General features: G+C 37.7%; 1 pseudogene; it reads right to left on the bottom strand.

The window, feature by feature from the left end:
- Positions 1–3,443: 3,443 nt before the first annotated feature.
- On the bottom strand, positions 3,444–4,573 carry LOC112665104 (glutamate dehydrogenase 1, mitochondrial-like; annotated as a pseudogene).
- Positions 4,574–9,793: the final 5,220 nt, after the last annotated feature.

Below are 9,793 nucleotides of genomic sequence, written 5' to 3'. Positions count from 1 at the left end.
TCAGGCTCCCCAAGAGGACCCTGCTTCTCCCTCTGCCTGTGTCTCTACTTCTCTCTGTGTCTCTCATGAATAAATAAATAAAAGCTTTAAAAAAATAAATAAAAACAGCCAACTGTAGAAGCTAGCTTTAAAAAACGTGGGTGTTGGGCAGCTCGGGTGGCTCAGTGGTTTAGAACCGCCTTCAACCCAGGGCATGATCCTGGAGACCTGGGATCAAGTCCCACGTCAGGCTCCCTGCATGGAGCTGGCTTCTCCCTCTGCCTGTGTCTCTGTCTCTGTCTCTGTCTGTCTCTCTCTCTCTCTGTGTCTTTCATGAATAAATAAATAAATAAAATCTTTTAAAAAATTCTTTAAAAAACGTGGGTGAGGGAAAGTACATTTTAGGGAGAAGAAATATCATAGACCATCTCTCTGTATGACTTTTCTCTCACAGTCACTGGATGCGTTTTGAAACCCCAAAACCCAAAAAAATGCCCCCCAAAAAAACAAAAAAAAAGGGAGACTTTTCCCACGATTTTTGAAGATTTTGTATGTTTATTCATTTAGTAAAATGCTCTCCTAAGCCTCAGGGGAAGGCAACCACCATTTGAATTTCAGGGTAAAGGATGAGAGACAGAGTAGCTGCAATTTCAAAAGAAAACACAATTCTGAATGGCCCTGTTTAAAACGTCACAGCTCCACCCAGAAATTTCCCTCCTAGTTTGTGAGGTACAAAATCGAAGCTGATTTGTTCTCTTCTAAAATTTTCTTTCTTTCTTTCTTTCTTTCTTTCTTTCTTTCTTTCTTTCTTTCTTTCTTTCTTTCTTTCTTTCTTTCTTTCTTTTTTTTAAATTTATCCATGAGAGACACAGAAGGAGAGGCAGAGACACAGGTAGAGGGAGAAGCAGGCTCCCTGCAAGGAGCCTAATGCAAAACTTGATCCCAGGATCCCAGGATGAAGCTCTGAGCCAAAGGCAGTTGCTCAACCACTGAGCCATCCAGGCATCCCTCCATATAAAGTTTTCAAAAGAAAATGGACGATGGAATTACCCAAGTTATTTATTTTAAATCTAATACCCAGACACTGTGCTTTTGGGTCTTAGGATAATTGGCAATTTATGCATTACTTTTACTCTCTTCCTCCCTTTTCAAATTATTAATATTAATTCAGGAGAGAGCAAAGTTTTAAAAGAAATAGCACATAAATAGGAATTTCTATTTATCTTTACATAGATGTGCCTTAGACTCCGAGAAATAGGTAACAAGGTGGCACAGCTTTATTAAATAAACCCTTAATTCACAAGTAAAATATTACCCCTCCACTTGTTTTCTGCATAATTGTGGCTGAAAGTAGGAAGTAAAAAATTCCAGACATGGGGGTGGAACTAATTAAGTTGAAAGCCTGGTGCTTCCATCCTGTCATCTTGGTCCTTCCCACACCCTGAAAGATGTGCTTCATGCAAATCACAGCCCTGCTACAGTTTACCTGAGAGCCTGAGATAATAAGATGATCCATTCTGCAGCCTGAGTGAGTTCAAAGCTTGAGAAGGGAACCTAATAGGTGTTATAACAAGTATACCACGGTGTTTGAAATGCAAAATAGTATAAAGCAGTGGGGCAGGGAAGAAATGACAAGAGAAACAGAATTCAGGTGCTGGGGTCTGGGGTGATTAATTAAATGCCATCACTGGAGGAAAATCTATTGTAGCCATGTCTTTTGTCTACACAGAGAACTGTGCAAAGTTGAGGCATGGCAGAAAGAGAATTATGAGACAATGCATACTTTTAAGTAGTGGATATGTAGGCACATAAACACACAGCATAATGGTGGGGAGGTCCCAAATTAGAATTGTTACTGGTTAGATTCAAAGGAGATACAGGGAATGTTACCAGAGAGAACATTAAATAGTTTTACAATATATTTTCTTGCTGACTTGCAAATAGAATCCAGGCTTCATCACTCTCTGTTGTCTATGGTTCCCTTCTGTTATTCTTTGTGTACTGTGTTCTCCTTCTGAGTTCCTTTCTCTGAAGGCTCAGGGACCATCATCTGGCAGCTCTAGAGCACACTAGAACATTTACCTGGCCTGTGTACCATCCTCTGGAGGTATCTGTAGAAACTTGAATAGACACAATCTAATCAACCAATCATCCATTTGTAAAATATTTGCCAAACACTTTCTATATGCAAGATCTATTTTCATATTTTATTTTATTATTTATATATTTATTTGAGAGAGAGAGAGAGAGAGAGAGAGAGAGAGAGAGAGAAGATGGGTGGGGAGAGGGCCAGAGAAGAGGGAGAGAGAAAGCCTTAAGCAGGCTCCCCACTCATGCCTGATGGCCTGATGGGGAGCCTGATTTCCTAACCCTGAGCTGAAACCAAGAATCGGATGTTTCTTTTTTAATTATGTTATTTATTTATTTATTCATGAGAGACACAGAGAGAGAGGAAGGACCATAGGCAGAGGGAGAAGCAGGCTCCCTGTGGGGAGCCCAATGCGAGACTCGATCCCAGGACCCCAGGATCACGACCTGAGCTGAAGGCCGTCGCTCAACCACTGAGCCAAGAAAGGTCTATTTTTAAATAATAGAAGACTTGGAGAGATGGAACAGATTTGAATCCTCGTTTTAATGATTTGACACACCTATAAGCAAGTGTCTACAATCCAGAATAAAAGTAATAAATGCCATAAGCCTGGTATGAAAATGTTGTAAGAGGAACGTGGCAAGATTTTTCAGAAAAGATCCTATTTAGGTTAGTTCATGAGGATGTGTATACAAGTTTAATACACAGAGATAGGGGCTGTTCTATTCAGGTTACTGGAAAAATTGAACAAAGACAGAACATTAAGTAAGTGTGGATGTTTGGAAAAATTAAGAATAATTTACATGGGGACATGTGACATATTAGGAAGTTTTATGTAAACGCTTTTTCTTTTTGGAAAGATTTGGTTCTTAAAACACTGGGATATTAGAATGTAGAACCAGAATGTCTTGCATTGGAAAGTGAATGGAAGAATTTAGGGAAATAATACAAATTTGGGAGGGAGTATGGAGACTCAATTTTTCATTTACATATTTTTTATTTTTTTATTTTTTTAAGTGATTAAAGGCAATTTTATTACAGCAGCATGTACTTATTTTATTCTAAGAGAATAAAATCCATAAAGAGAAACAGCTTTTATCTTTGTTGCAATCTGTAAAACTGAGTTATTTTGCTGATGTAAAATACCAGTAAGTCACTTGCGGACCATGCCACCCCCTGAAAATGCTCCACACCTGCTGCTCAGAGGCATCAGAGCTACCGCAGGTCTCAGACTCGTCCAGAGCCAAGGCAGTGAGCCACTGGCTGCTGCTGGGCAACAGGTGCATTTCCAGCCCCAGGATCCACCCTGGGGGTCCCACCTTCCCGGAGCAGCCAGGGAGCAAGGCAGCACAGCTGGAGGGAAGAGACCTTCCATTTAAAGGCAAAAATACCCAAATGGCTCTGTGGCACAGGTCGTTTCTAGTTCCATGGTGTAAGCTAGGCCAGAGTGCACGATGTCCTTCTCGGAGGCGCCCGATATCCTGTCTTGGAATTCTGCTGTGAGCACAACGGAATAGTTCCACCATGCCTTCCAAATTTCCTTTCCAAGCTCTCTTGAACAGACATGAGCAAGTGGTAGTTAGAATCCCTTTCATATTTGAAGGTCAAACGGCCATAGCTGACATGATTCAGATTCTTCAGCCACTCAAAGTAAGATACTGTCACTCCTCCAGCATTCAAGTAGAAGTCTGGAATCACCATGATGTTCCTCTCCAGGAAGATCTTATCGGCCTCTGGGGTTGTTGGTCCATTGGCACCCTCAGCAATGATCTTGGCTTTGACTCTGGGTGTGTTGGACTTGGTCAGCTGCTTCTCACTGGCAGCAGGGATCAGGATGTCACAATCAGCTTCCAAGATGCTCCCTTCATAAGGGCTTTGCCTTGGGGAAGCCCAGGATTGATCCATGTTGCAATTTGAAGTCTTCCAGTTCCTTTGGGTCAATACCATCTGGATTCCATACGCTCCCATCAGATTCACCAACACCAACACATTTAGCACCAAAACGATGTGAGTATCTCAAAGAGTGCAGGCCCACGTTACCAAATCCCTGAACAACAAACGTTTTATCTCCAAACCCTGGTGTCATTCCTAAAATACTCATGTAAGAAGCTTCATTGATGAAATTTTCAATCCCATGGAAGACTCCCGGCCAGTTGCAGAGATCCGCCCATGGATCCCACCCTGACTGATGGGCTTACCAGTAACACAGGTAAGGACATTAATATCATAGTCCACTATGGTGCTGGCATAGGTGTCAGCAATCCAGGACATCTCCCGCTCACCTGTGCTCATGTCTGGGGCAGGCACATCAATGCCAGGACCAATAAAGCCCTTCTTTGCCAGCTCCATGGTAAACCTACCTCCTTGTGATCTTTTCCAATTCATTATCAGTGTAGTTTTGGGGATTGATCTTAACACCAGCCTTGGCACCCCCAAATAGCACATCAACCACTGCACACTTGTAGGTCATCAGAGAAGCCAGAGTTTGGTCCACACTCACATCAGTGCCGTAACGGATACCGGGGTACTGGTGGGGGCCGCGGGCGCAGGCTTACATATTTTTTAAATGAAGGCATTATTTACATATAATAGAATTTAGTCATTTTGAGTCTGTAGTTTGATGAATTTATTAACTCCATGCAATTTAGAAACTACAGCAATGTCTAACGCTCCCTTGGGTGGTTTGGAACCAGATTCATGTCTCTTAAAGTGTTCAACCTTCATTTCTATAGTGCACCCATTTCTCATGGTATCTACTATGAAATTAAGCCACACAGCTTAGTAGGGTTGAAAATAAAGCTTGCCTACAAAGAAAAGTAAATGACTTTAGTTTACAGTCATTTGCATGCATATGACTTTACTATTCTAGAGAATTCTTTCTCAGGAAGATGAGACTGGAGGTAACTTTATTGTTTCTTTCAGAAGCTTCCTTCCCAGAAAAATCAGTTACCAAATGGAATTTATCAAATAACTGTTTACTTCACAAAATTCATTTTAAACAATGCCTCATATGTACTAATTCCAAACTATGATATTAAAAACATGGCCCAGCCCAGTCTAGCCTCCATATTGAAAGTCTTGTCTTAAAAATAAACAAATAAATAAAATAAAATAAAATAAAATAAAATAAAATAAAAAATAAAATAAAATAAAATAAAATAAAATAAATAAAATAAAATAAAATAAAATAAAATAAAATAAAATAAAATAAATAAAATAAAAAGAAGTCTTGTCTTACCCCGGACACCCAGAACTTTGTAAATACTCGACCTCAGACCTCCCTCTTACAAGATAATACTTAGCACTCTGTCAACGTGGCTGTCTCTGTCCCTGTAGCCAGCACAAACCCTGATGTACTTGGTCAACAGCTTATTTGATTTCCTTTCATGGGATCAGCAATAAACAGCTCACTTTGCTCCTAGCAGCCACCCCATGAGGAAGACAGGACAAACATGTTTTACAGGATGAGAAAACTAAGACTAGGAAGATGACACGACTTTTGTTTTTTTTACTTTAATCCAGAGATGTTGCCAATATGAGGATCTACTTCCTAAACAATAACATCTTAAGTTATGTATGAAGAATTCTAGCCACTGGAAGACCTGAAGTTAACTAGTATCCATCCTAAAGCACTAAGCACATGCCTCACAAGCCAATACTCTTTAACCTTTTTTAATCTTTCTATCACTTGCATGATGTTACATTCATGCTCATAGCTCTATGGTCCTGAGTTTCCTGCAGAGTAAATTACACATAATTAACTTAACATTAAAGACTCTTCCTAATCTGATCCCAAACGTCTCCCTTTGGCTTATTTTCCATTTCTGTCTCCCATGAACCAACTTTCCTTCCTTCCTTCCTTCCTTCCTTCCTTCCTTCCTTCCTTCCTTCCTTCCTTCCAATTTAAGATTTATTTATTTATTTGAGAGAGAGAGAGTGCTTGAGCATGGGGAGGGGATAAAAGGGAGGTGAGAGAGCCAGAGAATCTCAAGCAGACTCCCCACTGAGCACAGAGCCTGAGATGACAAGGAGATGACATGAGGCTAGATCTCAGAACCCTGAGATCATGACCTGAGTTGAAATCAAGAGTTGAATGCTTAACAGACTGGGTCAGGCAGGTGCCCCTCCCGGGAACCTTTCTTCATCATAGTAATGTTTGCTTGTTCCCACCCCTTGGTGTCAGCTACTTTTGGTTTCTATACTTTTGTTCTCTCTAATTAAAAATGACTGTGAAGATTATTTTTGTTTATGCCTCTTCTCCACCTGTCTATTTTATCTCTGAGAAACTAAAGAAAATCTGAGAATTCATAATTTTTCACCTAATGGATTATCAACTGTGTGTTGCTTCAGGAGAACAAATTGCCCACCCTAATCCCAGAAAAGGGTAGGGAGAGAGAAAGAAATGTAAAGCTGTAACTATCTGCCTTAGTATGTTATTTCAGGGAGTTCACATAGGTTAACTCTCACATTCTTCTTGTGATGAGCACAGTGGTCAAGTCAGGCTTCTGAAACAATGCAGCAGTAAATTCTGAGGCAGAGAATCACTCTGTGGGCAAATCTAAACAATGTGTTAGAAGACCAAATGGTTTGTACAGAAGGGAAACCAACTCTACTATTACTTTAATTATTCACCCTATTAACTGTGACAGTGTGGTTTTAAAATCTCTTCATTACTCACTGTAATTAAGTAGTGCAGCAAACAACAGGATGTCAGAAATCACATTCAGGAAGACAGGCTGTGAATGATGGCATGCATACCATATATAGACAAAACATTTTAAACAGAATAATTGCCTTCACATCACTTCCCCGGGATGCCTCACCTGCCTTGTTTTATGTTGTTTTAATTTTTTCAAGTGGAATGTATGCAAATGTGCTGCATCAATTTAGCACTTTCTGGTTTGCAACTCTGTAAACATCGGCTTTGCCAGTTGAGCAGCTAAGAGTGAAGAGGAAGTTCAGAATTGTTTGTGTATAATTGTTGATGGATAACAACTGAAAGTAAAGTAAAACACGAGCCTTATAAGGAGAAGGGAAAGAGGAAAGGGGACCATATTCCACAGAAACAAGCTGAGCACTTTTCTGTTGGGCTGATCATGGCTTTGAGTAGGTTAAATGTGAAAAAGAAGAAACAGAATTGGGGAAACAAGAGATAAAGGTGAGCAGATGGAGAAGTGGTAGGTTTTTGTTTGTTTTGTTTTAGTTTTGTCATCTTGTGAGCGATATTATTTTCAGCTTAAGAGGAGACATTGCTGAGATAAAATAAAGGAGATCCTTCAATAAGCTAGATTGTTTTTCTTGTTTATTTGAATGTGATATGATGACATTAAACAGTAGCAGAATACACATTTTCTAAGCATCTCCAGATAGGTACCAGGAGGGCAGGTGATACCCTAAGTCATAAAATCTCAACAGATTAAAAAAATGAAATTATACAAAGGGTGTTCCTGACCTAAGCACAATGGAATCCATTTAGAAATCAATGAGGAGAAGGTAGCACAAAGTCTATGAACACTTGGAACTCAACAACCACTTCTTAAAAAAATCTATGTGTCTCAGAAGAAGACTTAAGAAAAATTTTTAAAAATGCATTAAGTTTAATGAAAATTAAAATACAACATATCAAAAACTGTGGGACACAGCCAAAGCAGTGCTGCTAGGGGTGTGTATGGAGGTATATCTAGCAGATGGGGTTCTTCGTGTGATAGAGTATTTCTGCATTTTGATTGATGTGGTGATATTATGAATCTACACACACGATTAAGATGGAAACACATACACATAGATTGTTCTAATGTTAAATTCTTGGTTTTGACAGTGTATCATAATTATGCAAGAGGCAACCATTGGAAGAAATTAGATAAAGATTATGTAAGAACTCATATTATTCTTTTTTTCAAGAATTATCTTGGCAAGTCTTTGTCATTGTCCTTCTATATAGTTTAGGTACATGAAATACTCTGCTTTTCTCCTTTGGATTTTTGTTACATATTTATTACATGTGTCATATGTAATTGACGTATTTATGAAAGGTTAACATTTAACTGAATAGGTCAAAATAAAATATTTGAAGATAATCTGTTTTATTTAAGTCTATTACATGCCTGCTTCCAAAATGCCTCCCTAAAATTTGCATATAAAAACTCAACTAATTTTAATATGCAAAATCTGTACATATCCCAGTTTTTCTCTCTCCTTCTTCAACCCTAAACTCTCCAAAAGCTTTTCATTGACACAGAATAGTATTTAAAATCTTTCTACTGGCCTTATTACTAAGATGTCACCTTCCAGGAGAAGCCTGCTCTCATAACTCAGCCAGGGGTATATGACTGTTCCCTCCCTACCACATGGCTGTGTTTTAGTTCTTAGCCTAGTATTTGTTACTATTGGGGATTTTCTATAGTATTCGTTTATTTACTCTTTCTTCTCCATAGCATGTATATTCCCTGAAAACAGGTGTCTTTCTTTTTTTGTTCACTACCGAGCCATCATTAATAATGACAGAAAACACTTTTAAGTTCTAATGTTTTTTAGTCACTGTTCTAAATGATCTGATAGGTATATATATATATTATATATATATAATATATATAATATATACGTATTTATACATAGGTACACTAATATATTGTTACATATTTATATATAACTAATATCACTTCATATATTTGAATATATAAATATAGATTCATAAAAACAAACATATTTGGAGTGATATTAGTTATATATAAACACTAATATGAGCTGACTAATTGTCATAACAACAATATAAGTACATATCATTATTGCTATCATTACTATTTTATGGATGAGAAACTGCACAGAGAGATTAAATTCCTCAAAATCATAAAAGCTAATAAATTGCTGAGAAAGAATTCAAACCCAGTCAGTCTGGCTCCAGCCTTTCCTCTTAATTATTAAGTTAGAGCATCTAGAATGGTGTTGAGACCGAGGTTTTTAATTAGTATTTCTTGATTCAGTGAAAGTGTTATATTGGCTCCCCGGAAGAGGTGCTTATATTTTGATTTAACATATTATAGAGTTGGCTATACAAGGTTAAACATTTTATATCTAGAAATAATTTTACTTGTGAACTTTTTTGGGGGGGCAATAGCCTACAAATTATATCTCTATTATTTACTAATGAATGCTAACATTAATTTAAGTGAGTCTTATGGAACTGTATGAAATTATATCCTGAGCATATGAAAAAGAATTTTTTTCTAATGAGAGCACAAATTAACTATTACATCAGTGAGATTTAACAATGAACATCAGTATGCTTTCATAAAATATTATAGAACCCAATATACATATGATTTGCAAATATATACCAGATATTATTATAACATAGCTAAAATGTCTATGAAAATCCACAGCTTTATTAGTTAGAATATACTTAATAATTTTTAGCATATTTCATGTTACATCCGGCTCTCAGGGAAATTCAAAGATCTGTCACAGCCTTGGCTCTCAGAAACCTAAAGTGTAGGCTTGCTTTAGAATCAGGAGCTCTTAAGGACATATTGCTTTCATTTTTCCCCATATTTTGGATGCTATTGATTTAGATGGAATTCAAAAAACATAATTGCCTTTTAAGAATGGCAATTATTCTTAAATGAAAGAGATGTTAGCAATCGAAGAAAAATAGAGTTGCTCTTTTATTCAACTGAGTCCTCTGTGTATTTGTACTTGTAAAGTGGGTCTGGAGTTTCAACCAGAAAT

This window comes from Canis lupus, chromosome 17 (genome assembly GCF_003254725.2).
Source record: "Canis lupus dingo isolate Sandy chromosome 17, ASM325472v2, whole genome shotgun sequence".
NCBI classification, from domain to species: Eukaryota; Metazoa; Chordata; class Mammalia; order Carnivora; family Canidae; genus Canis; species Canis lupus.
The sequence above is the reverse complement of the archived record's forward strand: the minus strand, read 5'-3'. Positions and strand labels throughout refer to the sequence as shown.